Raw genomic sequence first — 19048 nt, 5'->3', positions numbered from 1 at the left:
CTTAAGAGTGCTGAGGAACTGATTTGAGATGCCTTGGACCCTAGCACCCAGGGGACAAATCATCTAGGAATCTCATTCTCATCCACAGAACCTCCTGTCTAAGAACATAAGACATAGGAGCAGAGTTAGGTCATTCAGCCCACTGAGTCTGCTCTGCCATTCTATTATGGCTGATTTTTGGATCCCACTCAACCCCAAACACTTGCCTTCTTGCCATATCCTTTGATGTCCTGACCAATCTGGAAACTATCAACTTACGATTTAAATATCCCATGCACTTGCCCTCCACCACAGTCTGTGACAGAGCATTCCACGGATTCACTACACTCTGGCAAAAAAACTTCCTCCTTACCTCTGTTCTAAAAAGTTGCCCCTCAGTTTGAGGCTGTGCCCTCTAGTTCTGGATACCTCCACTATAGGAGACATCCTCTCCACACCCACATGATCTAATCCTTTCAACATTCATTAGATTTTAATGAGATCCCCCTGTATTCTCTAAATTCCAGTGAATACAGATCCAAAGCTGCCAAATGCTCCTCATTTGTTAACCACTTCATTCCCGGAATCATCCTTGTGATCCTCCCCTGGACTCTCTCCAATGACAACACATCCTTTCTGAGATATGGGGCCCAAACCTGTTGACGATACTCCAATTGCGGCCTGACCTCAGCATTAACGCCTTGCTTTTATATTATGTTCCCCTTCAAATAAATGCTAACGTTGCATTTGCCTTCTTTACTACAGACTCAACTTGCAAATTAACCTTTTAGGAGTCTTGCACAAGAACCCTGAAGTCCCTTTGCACCTCTGATATTTGAATTTTCTCCCCATTTAGATAATAGTCTGCACTATTGTTCCTTTTACCAACATGTATTATGATACATTTCCCAACTGTCCCATCTGTCCCTTTTTTTTGCTCATGCTTCCAATTTGTCTAAGTCTTGCTGCAGTTGAATTGCTTCCTCAGCACTACCTACCCCTCCACCTATCAAGTCAAGTGACTTTTATTATCATTTCGACCATAGCTACTGGTACAGTACATAGTAAAAATGAGACAATGTTTTTCAGGACCATGGTGTTACATGACACAGTTCAAAAACTAGACTGAACTACGTTAAAGAAAAACAACAACACAGAGAAAGCTACACTAGACTACAGACCTACACAGGACTGCATAAAGTGCACAAAAACAGTGCAGACATTACAATAAATAATAAACAGGACAATAGGGCAAGGTGTCAGTCCAGGCTTCGGGTATTGAGGAGTCTGATGGCTTGGGGGAAGAAACTGTTACATAGTCTGGCCGTGAGAGCCCGAATGCTTCGGAGCCTTTTCCCAGATGGTAGGATGGAGAAGAAATTGTATCATCTGCAGACTTTGCCACAAAGCCGCCAATTCCATTATTCAAATCATTGACAAACAATGAGAAAAGTCATGGTTGCAATATTGACCCCAGAGGAAAACCGCTACTCACTAGCAGCCAACCAGAAAAGGCCCCTTTTTTCCCCACTTACTGCCTCCATTCTGTTAGCCATTCCCGTATCCATGCCAGCATCTTTCTTGTAATGTCATAGGATTTTGTCTTGTTAAGCAGCCTTATGCAGCACCTTATGAAATGTATTCTGAAAATCCAAGTAAATGACATCCACTGCCAGTGTCCTCCAATGCATCTGGGCAAGCTCCTTTCTCATCCTTCTGAAATTCCCTTCATTCCATTGTAATACTAATACATGTGACTTATGCTTCTCCCTCTCAAGATGCAGTATGAATTCAACCATATTATGATCACTGTCTCCTCAGGGTTCCTTTATGTTAAGCTCCCTAATAAGATCTAGGTTATTATACAGCACCCAATCTAAGAAACCCTTTCTCCTAGTCAGCTCAAACACAAGCTTCTCTAAAAAGCCATCACGTAGGCATTCAATAAATTCCCTCTCTTGCAATCTGACATCAACCTGATTTTCCCAATTCTTGCATTATTAATGTCCCCATTTACAATTGTGACATTACCCTTATTTCACGCCTTTTCCAGCTCCCCTTGCAGTCTCAACCCCACATCCTGACTACTATTTGGAGGCCTATATGTGATTCCTATAATTTTTTTACCCTTGCAGTTTCTTAATTCCGCCCACTAAGATTCAACATTCTATGTCACCTCTTTCTAAAGATGTATTTACATCCCTTACCAACGGAGCCACACCACTGCCTATGCCTTCCTGTCTGTCCTTTCAATACAAAGTATATCCTTTGACGTTAAGGTTGCAACTATGGCCTTTTTTCAGCCGCAACTCAATGATGCCCACGGTGTCATGCTAATCAATTGCTAATTGCGCTACGATTTCACCCACCTTACTTTGAATGATACTCGCATTTAAATACAGCATCTTCAGTCCTGCAATCTTTGCCCTTTTGAATTTTGCCTTTGTGGTACAATTTAACTCTTTGCTCTGTTCTCATTTGTACCCAATCATTGGCTTGTCCTTCCTTACATTCATGTTACACCCATCATCTACTTGTACACCTGCTGGCTCATCCTTAGCTCTATCATACTGTTTCCCGTCCCCCCGCCATATTAGCTTTAACCACTCCCAACAGCTCTAGTAAACCATATTGGTCCTCCTCGGATTCAAGTCAAGTCGTCACTTTTTATCGTCATTTTGACCATAACTGCTGGTACAGTACACAGTAAAAATGAGACAACATTTTTCAGGACCATGGTGCTAAATGAGCAATACTAAAACTACACTGAACTACGTAAACCAACTCAAAAACTACACTAGACTACAGACCTACCCAGGACTGCATAAAGTGCACAGAACAGTGCAGGCATTGCAGTAAATAATAAACAAGACAATAGGCACAGCAAAGGTCAGTAGGTAGGTAGTGCGATGGCTTGGGGGAAAATCTGTTACATAAATAAACAGCTGAATGGCGGCGTACAGGATTCTGTCCGTTTCTGTACTCCCGCCGAGTATTTCATTGCCACGGATGTAGTCCAATTTAATGTTCATTGGAGAGCAGAATGGACAGGAGAGCCGGCTGGCTAGGGCTTGCTTTTTTCCTGGCACGGACTCCTGTTCATTTGCTTCGCTTCTGCTTTCTTGTACACTACTTATGACGTCCCCACCTCCGGCATCAGGCAACTCGAGGACTGCAGGCCCGATTCCCTCAGCAAGCAGACATTGGAGAGCAGAATGGACAAGAGGGCCGGCTGGCTGGCAAGTGCAACCCATCCCTTTTGTATAGGTCACACCTGCCCCAGAAGAGATCCCAATTATCCAGAAATCTGAATCCCTGTCCCTGCTCCAGAGACATGACTGCTGTGACTTTTCTCTGCTAGGTCATTTCTCTCCCCCACCCAAACAGTATCCAAAGTGGTATACCTGTTGTTGAAGGGAATGGCCACAGGGGTACTCTGCACTGGTTGCTTATTCCCTTTCACCTTCCTGACTGTCACCAAGTTTCCTGTGTCCTGCACCTTTGATGTAACAACGTCTTTATATGTCCTTTCTATCACTCCCTCAGCCTCCTGAATGATCTGGAGTTCATCTAGTTCCAGCTTCAACTCCTTAACATGAGTGTTAGAAGCTGCAACTAGATGCACTGCTTTTAAGTGAAATCGTCAGGAACACTGGAGGTCTCCATGCCTTCCCACATCCCACAAGAGGAGCATTTAACTATTCTGCCTGGCGTCTCTACTCTTCTACTTGCAATTAAAAAGAAGGAAACAATCAATAAATTGAAAAAAAAATCTTACAGCCTTCCCTCACTTCAGCCTTGCCCCTCCTTTCTGAAACCTCAAATCCCCACTCTAACACTGCCCACTGCAATAAAGGCTGCTCAGTTTGCCCATGCTTTATTTTTATTTGCCCTTGCTAATGGATCTTGATTTCAGATTTGCTGCTGTTCAAACGTGAAGTGCTGCTTTTTAATGCACATTTGCTGGCTATGTGAGTCCCCTCCTCTTTCACTCCTGATCTCTGATTTGCTGCTGTTCACTCTGTTTCACTTCAAAGACTATAATAGTGTGCAACTGATGTATTTTCTTTCATCTTTCACCATTGTAGGTCCTTTGTTTAATTTTCACTCTTCAAATTGATGTTTGACTGATCAACTTCTGAATTGTCGTGCTATTGTGTTCGGTGTTCTCTTTTCATTCTTATTTATGGAACCCTGCAGAGGATAAATGTATAGAATTCACTCGCTCGTTTTGTTATTAAAACAAGCTTTTTCACTCGTACTGAACTCTTAACTCAGTTTCTGGTCATGTGCAGATCTCAATTGCAGAACTCATACTTGTTGAGTGATTCATAATACCACTTCATCAAGGTGTTTTACTTGCTATGCCTTTGAAATGTAGTTAAAACACACATGTAGCAGTAGTTTGAATTCCAGCCAGGGAGGATCAAATTTATACTGTGAAGCTAATTCATGGCCGGAACGTGAATTTGCTTGTTTAGTTGATTGCTTCATACTCAGATACATTCAGAGTGCTGAACTATCTCCAAAATAGTAGACTTTTCCAAGAGATTGAAGTGGGTTGGGAGAATATCTGTTCTTCAAATTTCAGTGCTAAAAGATTCAATGTTCAGCGATCAACTAGAAGTTCACAAGCTAATTTCATGAGTGGGTGCTGATGGATCAATATTCAGCAATGGATCAATCAGTCCATTATTTTGTTTTTTTTTGTCTCAGCAATAATTGCTTTGAAATCTAACCTAAACGTTTGAAGTTCTTTGTAAGTACTGCTGGCCATGTAAAACTATGGCTATTTACATTATAAGACCGTAAGACAAAGGAGTAGCATTTGGCCATTCAAGTCTACTCCACCATGTCAGATTTATGACAGACAGACAGACAGACATACTTTATTGATCCTGAGGGAAATTGGGTTTTGTTACAGTCGCACCAACCAAGAACAGTGTAGAAATATAGCAATATAAAACCATAAATAATTAAATAATAATAAGTAAATAATGCCAAGTGGAATTAGTCCAGGACCAGCCTATTGGCTCAGGGTGTCTGACACTCCGAGGGAGGAGTTGTAAAGTTTGATGGCCACAGGTAGGAATCAAGCCTATTTACTAGTCAAGACTGTGCTTTAACTATACCCAATGTTTTGGCCTCCCCAGCCATCTGGGAATTAATTTCACAGATTCATGACCCACTGGCTCAAGAAATTCCTCATCTCTGTTCTAACAGGATTTTTTCTATTCTGAGGCTGTAACTTCTGGTCGTAGAACTATGTTTTCTACATCCACTCTATCCAGGTCATAGGTTTACTTTGAAAATAGCTATTGTTAGATCATTGATATTCCCAATCTGTCCAAACATTATTCATTAATTTTATAATCATCTGGCTACCAATCCACCAAGAAAAACTGAAGATGCAAAGGCTGCACCTTATACACATAGTCATAGAAACAGAAGGCTTGTAATGATAGTCAGTGTGATTGAAAAGTGAAGTGATACACACGTCACCACGTGTGTGTGTGTGTGTAGTGTGTTTGCAGGGTGGGGTTGGTGGGGAGTTAGGATGCAATCTGCTCAGGAGAGAGCAGAGAGTAGGAGGAAGGGATAATAGAAAAATTAAAGGTGAAAGGTCAATTAAACTAATTGAAACATTAGGCACTGCTGTTCTAAAAGTATGTTAAATGACTTGATTGAAGCATGTATTTGGAGATTCTACCTGGTTCAGCCGTAAGCAAACAAGTTTCCAATTAAACAGAGTTAGTAACAATCCTCAAATTATTATTTTCTGTTGTTGAACGTACTAAGAGTTAAAACCAGGGTGACCAATGATAAATCATCAAATATCCCATTGGAATTTGGGGAAACTTGATTACCTGCTTCAAAATCTACTCTGATTTCAGAAATCTAGTTCTTAATTTTTGGGCATGAGAACTTCGGTTGCTGTTGAGAAGAGAGTTGACTTCTGGATTTGAAGGAATGACTGTAGTTATATATAGAAGAAGGGATAAAAAAACATGGAATTTGAAATATTATGTACAACTTTCAAAATAAAATTATCTATGCCTATAGATTTTTGATGACTCGAGCTCTTCTGTAATGTGACGTGTTTTTGAAAGGTAATGTGATTATTCTGTTGATTTCCCTTATGGCTCTCAAGATGTTCTCACACGCTTCAGTTCATTTTATTCATGATTAACGATGAATGCAAATGTGCTGCTAAATTTGAAGATATTGTAAAAAGTTTACTTTCACAAATGTACAATATTTTTTAGTTACTATTTGAAGAACTGCCACAAGTTGCACAAAGGCAGATGGGCTCAAGTATATTGAGGGATATGCTTTTCAAATGTAACATGGCATATTTGAGTGTATTGAAAAGGAATAACAAGCTGCAGATAGTGAAAATTTGTAAACCTAAGTGAAATGCTGGAGATGCTCAGCACATGGGGCAGCTTCTGAGGTGAGAGATACGAGGGTTGATTGATATGTTCATGGCCTAAGTTAGGAGTCAATTTTAGAAAACCTAGCACATTTATTTTTCAACATAGTCCCCTCCTACATTTACACACTTAGTCCAGCGGTCGTGGAGCATACGGATCTTGGACCTCCAGAAAGTGTCCACAGATGGGTGATTGATAAGTTCATGGCCCACGGTAGAAGTGGATGAGTTATACAGCTCTTGTTACATGCACATGCAGGTCAACTCTTTGAGTGATTATGCAGAAAGCTTGAAGTTAATAACTCATCTCCTTCTACGTTAGGCCACAAACTTATCAATCACCCGATGAGTTATTAACTTCAAACTTTCTGTATAATTCCTCAAAGAGTTGAACTGCATGTGCATATAAAGAGAGCTGTATAACTCATTTCCTTCTACCTCAGGCCACAAACTTATCAATCACCCATGCTATGGACACTTTCTGGAGGTCCAAGATCTGTATGCTCCATGATCGCTGGACTAAGTGTGTAAATGGTAAATGTAGGAGGGGACTATGTTGAAAAATAAATGCGCCAGGTTTTCTAAAATTGACTCCTCCTACCTTAGGCCACGAACTTATCAATCACCCCTCGTACATTAAACATTTCCATTGCATGACTATCATCATAGCTAGATGAGTGAGAAAGCATATATGTTTTATGTTGTGGAAAGAATGAAGGGATGAAGAGAAACATTGTTCAGGTGACTGAATTGCGGGCAGTGCTATTTAAATGAGGGTGATCTATCTGCAGGAGATTAATAGAAGAAGAATGGAGATGGTAGAGAAAGGAGAAGAAAACATACTGGGACTGTGGTTTGCAGAACATTGTTATTTGAAGTTAAAATAAAAAATAATGCTGACAATACTCAGCAGATCAGATGAGCATACTGGGAGAAAATTTGATGTATGGTTGGATCATCTAATATTAGAAAGCAAACAGAAAATGCTGATTATCTGGTATTATTAATTCGATGTTGAATCCAAAGGACTTCACCAGGCTTAGAAGGAAGATTAGTTGTTCCTTGAGCTTGCATTGCAATTCTGAGAGGTGATCTCACATACAGTATGTAATGAACAGAAGTTAATGAAAAATAGAAAAACAATACATAAAGCAAAAAGATGAAGACCTCGATTGTGTATTGAAAGAATAGATTCATTAGTGTCAGAGTGAACATGTGTAGCTTAACGGAATGCTAATCATGAAACAAAGATCTATCATGACAGAGAAAATTGAAGATATTCAGCAGGCTGGTTGCAGAAATTTAAGAAAAGGCATGACATTACATTTTTAAAGATATAAAAAATTTTAAAGAATACAGTCCTGATCACGAAGCAGCAGAGAAATTCATTGATAAGTTTTGAAGATTGTTGCTGATGAAATTCATAACACCAGTACAAGTCAACAATACTGATTGTTTTCATTCCTTACATAGAACTTAAAAGAAGTAACAAATACAGGTGGAGAATGAAAGACTGCTATTGTTTGTTATTGTTCAACAGCAGGTTCAGGTATTGTCCTGATGCTGCTGGACTACTTTTGTTACCCTGCACACTTTGTATTTTCATTCATGTAATGGTGTGTAATGATTTTTCCTGTTAAATACATATATGTGATGAACAAATGAAAGACCAACTCTGCTTACCGGTAACACACAAATTCACAGTTGCAAATGATGACGATCCTAAGCTATCTCATTATATATTCCAAAATCTGAAATTGGAAGCACTTAAAGCCCTAAGCATTTTGGCAAGGGACACTAAACCTGTATGATTTGGGGAACCAGCACTTCATCTTCAGCGACACACACAAATTGGTGTAAGTACTCAACAGATCAGTTCACTGTTTATTCATTTATGTAGATGGTGTCTGACCTGCTAAGCTCCTCTAGCATTTTGTGTGAGTTGCTTTGGGTTTCCAGCATCTGCAGATTTTCTTGTGTTTATTATTACGTAAGATCATAAGATATAAGAGCAGAATTAGCCCATCGAGTCTGCTCCACCGTTTCATCATGGCTGATCCACTTTTCCTCTCAGCCCCAGTCTCCTGCCTTCTCCCTGTATCCCTTCATGCCCTGACCATTCAAGAATCTATCAACCTCTGCTTTAAATACATACAGACTTGGCCTCCTCAGCTAACTGTTGCAACAAATTCCACAGATTCACCACTCTCTGGCTAAGTAAATTCTTAAACATCTCAGTTCTAAAAGGATGGCCATCTATTCTGAGGCTGTGTCCTCTGAATAGACTTACACACCATAGGAAACATTCTTTCCACATCCATTATATCAAGACTTTTAAACATTTGATAGTTTTCAATGAAGTTGCCCCTCATTCTTCTGAAATCTAGTGAATGCAGGTCCAAAGCCATCAAACGCTCTTCATATAACAAGCCGTTCAATCCTGCAATCATTTTCATGAACCTCTTTTGAACCTTCTTCAGTGTCTGCTCATCCTTTCTAAGATAAAGAGCCCAAAACTTCTCTCAGTACTCCAAGTGAGGCCTCACCGTATAAAGTCTCAACATCACATCCTTGCATTTATATTTTAATTCTCTTGAAATGAATGCTAACATCACTTTTGCCTTCCTCACCACTAACTCAATCTGTAAATTAACCTTCAGGAAGTTCTGCATAAGGTCTGCCAAGTCCCTTTGCACCTCAGATTTTTGAATTTTCTTACCATTTAGAAAATAGTCGGCACCTTCTTTTCTTCCACCAAAGTGTATGACCATACACTTCCTGACACTATTCCATCTACCACTCCTTTGCCCATTCTTTTAATCTAAATACTTCTGTAGCCTCTTTAATTCCTCAAAAAGTCATTGAATTATAATGTGAAACGAAATGGACCCCACACAGACCACCTGGGGAAAACCAGTAGTCACCGGCAGACAACCAGAAAAGGCTCTCCTTATTTCCACTCTCCTGCCAGACAGCCATTGCTTTATTCATGTGTGGCACCTTGTCAAAAGCCTTCTAAAAATCTAAGTACGCAACATCAACTGATTCTCATTTGCTTATCCTGCTTGTTATTTCTTCAAAGAATTCCAACAAGTTTGTCAGGCAAAATTTTCCCCTGAGGAAACAATGCAGACTACAGCCTATGATGCCTTCAAGTACATGTACATGTGCCTCCAAGTACTGTATCCCGAAACCACATCGTTAACAGTTGGCTCCAACATCTTCTCAACCACTGACATTAGGCTAACTGGCTTGTGTTTTCCTTTCTTCTGCTGTCCTCCTTTTTGAAGAGTGGAGTGACATTTGTAATTTTCCAGTCTTCTGGAACCATTCCAGAATCTAGAGATTATTACTAATGCCCCCACAATTCATTGTAAGGATCCCCATGAAAGGAGTGCTAAGTGATTGCAACAACTGGCGTGGCATCAGACTTTTGTCAGTGCCCAGCAAGATTCTCACTGAAGTTATTGTCCAGTGGATTACAGGTGCTTTTGATGTGTGCCTGAGGAAGGAGCAAGCTGGCTTTAGGAAGAACAGAGGCTGCGTCAATCAGATCTTCACACTGTGTAACATCACAGAGCAGTACACAAAGTGACAGAGACAACTGTATGTATTTTCATGGACTTTGAAAAGGCTTTTGATAGCATCCACAGGAAAAGCCTCAAATGTGATCCTTTCCAAAATTGTCCACCTTTATTCAGAGTTTTTATGCTAACTTCACCTGCACAGTTAGGGACAGCAACATGAGCTTTGAAGTCAAGACAGGAGTCAAGCAAGGCTATGTGATGTTGGTGGTATTGTTTAACCTGGTGACTTACTGGGTTATGAGGTAAACAATGAAAGCTAACCAGAGAGACATTAGGTTGACTCTATTCATTACTTTGGAAGACCATGATTTTACAGATGACCTTGAATTGCTATCGCATACACACTAGCACATGCAGGAGAAAACTCGGAGCTTATGTACCTTTGGTGGACAGACCGGAGTCAGCCAGAGAAATACTGAGACCTTAACCCTCAAAGTGGAGTCTCCTCCTCCTCCAAGCCATATGGCGTCGACTTACCCAGTACTGGCAGATTCACCTACCAGTGCAGCATCATTTAGCAGGATGGTGGGACCAAGGACGTCATCCTGTGCAGACTCAGCAAAGCTAGAAATGTCTTCAGAGCACTCAGCAGCATATGGGGATCTGTCCACATTAAATGAAGCTGAACCATAGCTGTGTTCTGCCCATACTCTTGTCTGGGTCAGACTGCTGGCTCATGACAAAGAGTGACCTTACCAAGTTGTCTCCATTTCACACCACGAGCCTCTGGAAGATCCTCTGTATCTTCTGGCCAAGGAAGAACTCCAACTACACCCAGCTTCCCAGTGTTATCAAGAGGACATGGCCCCATTCATCATGAGAAAGCATTGAAGATGGATTGGGCATGTGATGAGAAGAGAGGGCCAATCCATCATCAAGACAGCACTTCACTGTATTCCTGAAGGGCAAAGGAAATGCAGTAGACCAAAGGCAACAGCTCTGAACTTCAGAAGCAGAATTGAAGACCCTAAACCACACCTGCAGCACAAGCTGTTCAAGGACATACAGAGATTGAGGACCTTCATTTCTGCCTTAAGTGCCAGTAGTCATAATGGGTAGTAAATAAATAAGTATTTCATTTACTCTGTGGTGATTTAATGGATTCTAATTTGTTTTTCTGCATGTTGGCCTTATATTTTTCTAGTACCTACAAGCATTTAAAAAAAAATAATGATGGTGATTTCAATAGCCTCTTGTAATGAATTTGAAACTTCTCGGAAATCTTTCACTGTGAGCACCTTTGTACATCCAAGATCTTAATGTGTTTTTCAAAAAGAAACATTTACTTATTTACTGATCTGTGGAAAAGTAAAACTTTCATAATTTTGGCCATTTTTGTTGTAGCTTTTCTGCTGAAATGAATATCCCTCAGATTTTTAAAGCTGCTTTTATAAGCACTGTGCTGTACTTTTCTGATGTAATTCTAATGAAGATCTGGAATCTTTTCGTGTCTGCCTTTTACTTTAGCTTGAACTATGCAAGTATAATTGTGAGTGGGTCAAGAAAACCGCAGATGTGGGAAATTCAAAACAAAAACAGAAAAGCACCATCAATTGTGAAACTGATGGGATAAACACAAGAACAGTTCTGATATGGGGTCCTTGATGTGAAATGTCATCTCTGGTTTTCTCTTGCAGTGATGCTCCATGACCTGCGGAGTATTTCTATGAGTTTTGTTTTTGTTTATAAATTGTTTGTTAATTTAGTCTGAGTGCTTCTGTACTTCCAGTTATAAACTTCCAAAAGATATTAAAAACAAGTCTCAATGTAACACATGCAATTAATACCACAAGATTCAGTTCATTTCTCTTTCCTAAAATGTCACTTCATTAAGTTACATGTCTGCAGATATGTTTTTTTCTGTGTAAACTTTCAGTCTTGATGCTATATTTCCTATTTCCAGTCAGTAGGTATCAACATCATTGTTACTTCCGTTATCTGAAGGCTTCAGAAGAGTTAGATTGGTTTAGGCCGTTATTATTTATGACCTTTGTGATTTCAGTATGAGCAGTTCCTTTATTTTCAGTTTTACAACTTTATTCGTCAATTTCCCTAAGTTTTTTTTGTTGATTATCTTGCAGTTCTTTTGAAAACTGCTTCAAGCCCTTCGTTCATGGCTGAACCAAGTCAGTTGCCTTCCTTTTCCTTGTTCTCGTATTTTTATAGTTTGTCATTAAGGTTAAAAAAAAGCTGTGATCTCAAACCGTCACTGCCTTGCTGCCATACTCAATCATGTCTTCAGGAGTAAACCCAGAGGAGAAATCTAGTCCTACGTTGACTTCAGTGCTGAGTGGCAGCTTCTGCAGCAACACCTGTAGCAAACTATCATTCTCTGCTGTTCCTTTGGGTTTATCAGCTGAACGGAGAGGGGAGCTTGCTGCATGGTAATAGCTTGCTCTCCATATTGTACTGTCCTACTGCCCTGGTTGGCATACTGGCTGGTGTTTCATGTAGACAGCTAGGAGGCAACATCAGTGGTAGACCTTGATCAACAAAGGGCCTCCTCCTGCTGCTTATTCCTTTTTGAATCCATATACTACTAAAATTCTCATGCTCTGTTTGTCTGTTTATGACCTCCAGTTAGCTCAAATGGTGTATTACAGCGGCACTTTTTTTGACTAAATGGACTTAAAGTGCGCTAACTTACAGAATGCATGCAAAGTTCAGGGTTACATATTCGTATAAAATTGCTCACTGGTCAGTCAACAGGCCCCGCTTTCCACAATCTGAGCTGATTCCTGAAACTGCGACACGACACCACGACGCATGTGCACGGCCAGCCTAAACAGAGCCTCACGATGCTCACAGAGCCGATTCCACCTTTCATGGAAACCGTGACGTGACACCACGACGCATGTGCGCGGCCAGCCTAAACAGAGCCTCACAATGCTCACGGAGCCGATTCCACCTTTCATGGAAACCGCGACGCATGGGCCAGCCTCAGCAGCGCCTCATGATGCTTACAGCAGCGACACCAACCACAGAAAAAGGGCAGGGCTATCACATCCATTTAGGAGAGCGCCAACCACATCATCAAGGATAATCAGCATCCTGGAGGCTTTGGTGTTACTGCTTCATATCTTCTATCCAGCGTTAGGGTAAAAAAAAATGGACAGCCTAATTACGGTGCGTGGAAAGAGAAGGGGGACGTTATGGTCAAGAGATGACGCCAAACGTCGTCAGGAGCGGCAAATGCCACTCATTTTCCAACAGAATTCCTTGATTTGGTCAAACTCTCTGGATTGCCACCACATAAACTGGAATTGAAGAGGGGATCTCTGATCATTTCAATGAGGAACATGGATCCACCAGAGCTTTGCAATGGAACGCAAATGATGGTGGAAGAACTGCACGACAGTCTCATCGTAGCAAAGACAAACATTGGTGCGTTCAAAAATGACATTGTTATATCCCAAGAATTATTCTCAATTTATCAGAAGGGGAAGATGTCCCTCTTCAGCGGAGCCAGTTCCCGATACAGTCATGCTTTGCTATGACTATACATAAGGCTCAAGGCCAAACCACGGAGAATGTGTTGATTTATTTGGAGAAACCAGTATTCCAGCATGGTCAGATGTATGTGGCTTTAAGCTGAGGAAAAAGAAATGAAAACGTTAGAGTATTCTTGAAAGATGACAGATCAACCAGAAATGTTGTCATCAAAAGTGACCTTTGTTAAACGAGGAGGAGCTATATTTGTTTTGCTACGCATCTTTCTTCTTTAATTTCCAAAGCACATCACATCAGATTGCACTACCTTTCTCTCAAAGGGTGCCCCAATGGGTCACCCGGTTGCCTAGTTTTTAACTATAATTTAAAAAAAAACCTTGAAAACCCTTGAAAAAAAATTTGAATGAAATTTATGGTATTACATAATAGGCAACTTTTTCAAATTATTCAAATTATCTACTGTATTTCTTAAAGCTGGGAAGTTGAGAAAATGTGTATGTTTTAGGGAATCATAATATTCATGCTCTGAAACGAGACAGATTTCCATGATCCAAGCTCAGACAAGACTTAAAAAGGAAGTAGGCTTTTTAATGCTGCTGTAATAGGAACTTAAGTAATGTCAGGATCACTATTGTATTCTTTTGCAGCTCCCTTTCTTTCTATATGTCATACTGTAAGCCTTTTGTTTGGGGAAAAAAACCTGCTGTGTATAGCATTGGCATTATTTTCCAGGACTTGAAAACTTGCAGAGCTGTGTCCCAGAAAGCTTTTTTTTTGTTTCTCTGTAGATGCCCCAATTAACTAAAGTGGTTTCTTTCATAGAGCTTGTTTTTCTGTTTCTTGTGCACCTCCAGGCATTGATCTCACCTGCTTCCTTAATCAAATGTGAGCAGTGCAGGGCTGCAGTCATTTTTGCTGAGGCTTCACTGTCTTTAATTTTGGCATTATTATCATCCTGATTTTGGTGGATATTTGTTTCCATAAGACATAGGAGCAAATTAGGCCATCTGGCCCATCGAGTCTGTTCCACCATTCACTCATTGCTGATCCTCTTTTTTTTCTTTAGTCTCCTCCTCAGCCCCAGTTCTCGGCCTTCTCCCCGTAACCTTTGATGCCATGTCCAATCAAGAACTTATCAACCTCTGCCTTAAATACACCCAATGATTTGGCCTCCACAGCTGCATGTAGCAACAAATTCCACAAATTCACTTAAAGAAATTTCTCTGTTTTGAAAGGGTGTCCCTCTATCCTGAGGCTTTGCCCTCTTGTCTTAGACTCTCCCACCTTGGAAAACATCCTTTCCACATCTACTCTGTCTAGGCCTTTCAACATTCGAAAGGATTCAATGAGATCCCCCTCATCCTTCTGAATTCTAGATGACCCAGAGCCATCAAACATTCTTCGAATGATAACCCATTCATTCCTGGAATCATCCTCTTGAACCTGGTGTGGACCATCTCCAATGCCAGCACATCTTTTCTAAAATAAGGGGCCCAAAACTGTTCACAACACTCAAGTTGAGGCCTCACCAATGCCTTATAAATCCTCAGCACCTTATCCTTGCTCTTGTATTCTAGACCTCTGAAATGAATGCTAACATGGCATTTGCCTTCCTCACCACTGACTTGACCTGCAAGTTAACCTTTACGGTGCTCTGCATGAGGATTCTCAAGTCCCTTTGCATCTCAGATTTTTGGATTTTCTCTCCAGTTAGAAAATAGTTCGCACATTTTTTCTACTACCAAAGTGCATGACCAACCATTTCCAACATTGTATTTCATTTGCAACTTTCTTGCCCATTCTCCTAATCTGTCCAAGTCCTTCTGCATTCTGCCTGTTTTCTCAACACTTAACTGCCCCTCCACCAATCTTTGTATCATCTGCAAACTTGGCAACAAAGCCATCTATTCCATCACCTAAATCATTTATATAACCATATAACAATTACAGCATGGAAACAGGCCATCTTGGCCCTTCTAGTCCGTACCGAACGCTTACTCTCACCTAGTCCCACTGACCCCCACTCAGCCCATAACCCTCCATTCCTTTCCTGTCCATATACCTATCCAATTTTGCTTTAAATGACAATACTGAACCTGCCTCTACCACTTCTACTGGAAGCTCATTCCACACAGCTACCGCTCTCTGAGTAAAGAAATTCCCCCTCGTGTTACCCTTAAACTTTTGCCCCCTAAGTCTCAACTCATGTCCTCTTGTTTGAATCTCCCCTACTCTCAATGGAAAAAGCCTATCCACGTCATCTCTATCTATCCCCCTCATAATTTTAAATACCTCTATCAAGACCCCCTCAACCTTCTACGCTCCCAAGAATAAAGACCTAGCTTGTTCAATCTTTCCCTGTAACTTAGGTGCTGAAACCCAGGTAACATTCTAGTAAATCTTCTCTGTACTCTCTCTATTTTGTTGACATCTTTCTTATAATTCAGTGACCAGAACTGTACACAGTACTCCAAATTCGGCCTTAACCAATGCCTTGTGCAATTTTAACATTACATCCCAACTCCTATACTCAATGCTCTGATTTATAAAGTCCAACATACCAAAAGCTTTCTTCACCACCCTATCCACATGAGATTCCGCCTTCAGGGAACTATGCACTATTATTCCCAGATCACTCTGTTCTACTGCATTCTTCAATGCCCTACCATTTACCATGTATGTCCTATTTGGATTATTCCTACCAAACTGTAGCACCTCACACTTATCAGCATTAAACTCCATCTGCCATCGTTCAGCCCACTCTTCTAACTGGCCTAAATCTCTCTGCGAGCTTTGAAAACCTACTTCATTATCCACAACGCCACCTACCTTAGTATCATCTGCATACTTACTAATCCAATTTACCACCCCATCATCCAGATCATTAATGTACATGTCAAACAACATTGGACCCAGTACAGATCCCTGAGGCACACCACTAGTTACCGGCCTCCAACCTGACAAACAGTTATCCACCACTACTCTCTGGCATCTCCCATCCAGCCACTGTTGAATCCATTTTACTACTTCAATATTAATACCTAATGATTGAACCTTCCTAACTAACCTTCTGTGCAGAACCTTGTCAAAGGCCTTACTGAAGTCCATATAGACAACATCCACTGCTTTACCCTCGTCAACTTTCCTCGTAACCTCTTCGAAAAATTCAATAAGATTTGTCAAACACAACCTTCCACGCACAAATCCATGTTGACTGGTCCTAATCAGACCCTGTCTATCCAGATAATTATATATACCATCTCTAAGAATACTTTCCATTAATTTACCCACCACTGACGTCAAACTGACAGGCCTATAATTGCTAGGTTTACTCTTAGAACCCTTTTAAAATAATGGAACCACATGAGCAATAAGACAATCCTCCGGCACCATCCCCGTTTCTAATGACATTTGAAGTATTTCTGTCAGAGCCCCTGCTATTTCTGCACTAACCTCCCTCAAGGTCCTAGGGAATGTCCTGTCAGGACCCAGAGATTTATCCACTTTTATATTCCTTAAAAGCGCTAGTACTTCCTTCTCTTTAATTGTCATACTTTCCATAACTTCCCTACTTGTTTCCATTACCTTACACAATTCAATATCCTTCTCCTTAGTGAATACCGAAGAAAAGAAATTGTTCAAAATATCCCCTATCTCCTTCAGCTCCACATATAGCTGTCCACTCTGATTCTCTAAGGGACCAATTTTATCCCTCACTCTCCTTTTGCTATTAATATAACTGTAGAAACCCTTAGGATTTATTTTCACCTTACTTGCCAAAGCAACCTCGTATCTTTTAGCTTTTCTAATTTCTTTCTTAAGATTCTTCTTACATTCTTTATATTCCTCGAGCACCTCATTTACTCCATGCTCCCTATATTTATTGTAGATATCTCTCTTTTTCCTAACCAAGTTTCCAATATCCCTTGAAAACTATGGCTCTCTCAAACTTTAAACTTTCCTTTCAACCTAACAGGAACATAAAGATTCTGTACCCTCAAAATTTCACCTTTAAATGACCTCCATTTCTCTATTACATCCTTCCCATAAAACAAATTGTTCCAATCCACTCCTAAATCCTTTCCCATCTCCTCAAAGTTAGCCTTTCTCCAATCAAAAATCTCAACCCTGGGTCCAGTCCTATCCTTCTCCATAATTATATTGAAACTAATGGCATTGTGATCACTTGACCCGAAGTGCTCCCCAACACATACCTCCGTCACCTGACCTATTTCATTCCCTAACAGAAGATCCAACACTCCCCTTCTCTATATATAGCATAAAAAGAAGTGACACTGACCCCTGTGGACCAGCACTAGTCACCTTCTACCAATCAGCCAAATGCTCTAACCATGTTAGTAACTCTTCTGTAATACCATGGGCTCTTAATTTGGTAAGCATCCTCGTGTGGCATTGTGTCAAAGGCCTTATGGAAGTCCAAGTATGCAATGTCCACTGCATTTTCTTTGCTATCCTACTTTTAATTTCCTCAGAGAATTCCAGCAGGTTCGTAAGACAGGATTTTCCCTTAAGGAAACCATGCTGACTTTGTCCTATCTTGTCCTGTTTCACCAAGTACTCCTATCACCTCATCCTTAACAATTGACTCCAACATCTTCCCAACCACCGAGGTCAGGCTAACTGGTCTATAATTTCCTTTCTGCTGCCTTCCTCCTTTCTTAAAGAGTGGAGTGACACTTGCAGTTTTCCAGTCCTCTGGCACCTTGCCAGAGTCCAATGATTTTTGAAAGATTATTTCTAATGCTACCACAATCTCTAACGCTACCTCTTTCAGAACCTTAGGATGCAGTTCATCTGGACTGGGTGACTTATGTACCTTTGGGTCTTTCAGCTTTTTGAGCAGCTTCTCTTTTGTAATAGTAATTGCATCCACTTCTCTTCCGTGACACACTACAACATCAGGCAACACGAGTGAATCTGCAGATGCTGGAAATAAATAAAAACACAAAATGCTGGCAGAACTCAGCAGGCGAGACAGCATCTATGGGAGGAGGTAGTGACGACGTTTCGGGCCGAAACCCTTCATCAGGAGTGAAGTAACATGGGATGGTCGAGGGGGGATAAGAAGTGGGGGGAGGGATGAAGTAGAGAGCTGGGAAGTGATTGGCTGGAGGGAAATGGACTAGGGGGAAGGTGGAGAATTATGGGAAATAAAAGAGAAAGAAAGGCAAGGCTGGGGGGAGATTATAGTGAGGGGGGGAAAAGAGAGAGAAAGAGAACCAGACTAAAATAATAGATAGGGATGGGGGTAAGGGGGGGGGGCAGGGGTTTCAACGGATCTGTGGCCACACACTTCAATTCCACAGACCACTCCCATTCCAACATGTCTGTCCACAGCCTCCTCTACCGTCAAGATGAGGCCACATGCAGGTCGATGGAGCAATACCTTATCTCCCGCCTAGGTAACCTCCTACCTGCCGGCATGAACATTCAATTCACAGACCTCCGTTGATACCCCTGCCCCCCCTTCCCCCACTTCTTATCCCACCTCGACCATCCCATGTTACTTCACTCCTGATGAAAGGTTTCGGCCCGAAACCTCGTCACCACCTCCTCCCATAGATACTGTCTGGCCTGC

The 19048-nt window shown here is 41.0% G+C and overlaps 1 protein-coding gene across 12 annotated transcripts in view; it reads left to right on the top strand.

Moving 5' to 3' along the window:
- The window catches only part of fam49bb (family with sequence similarity 49 member Bb), a 208726-nt gene that overhangs the window by 62278 nt on the left and 127400 nt on the right, over nucleotides 1–19048 (top strand). The window lies entirely within an intron of this gene.

Source organism: Hemitrygon akajei, chromosome 1, assembly GCF_048418815.1.
Source record: "Hemitrygon akajei chromosome 1, sHemAka1.3, whole genome shotgun sequence".
Lineage (NCBI taxonomy): Eukaryota > Metazoa > Chordata > Chondrichthyes > Myliobatiformes > Dasyatidae > Hemitrygon > Hemitrygon akajei.
The sequence above is the reverse complement of the archived record's forward strand: the minus strand, read 5'-3'. Positions and strand labels throughout refer to the sequence as shown.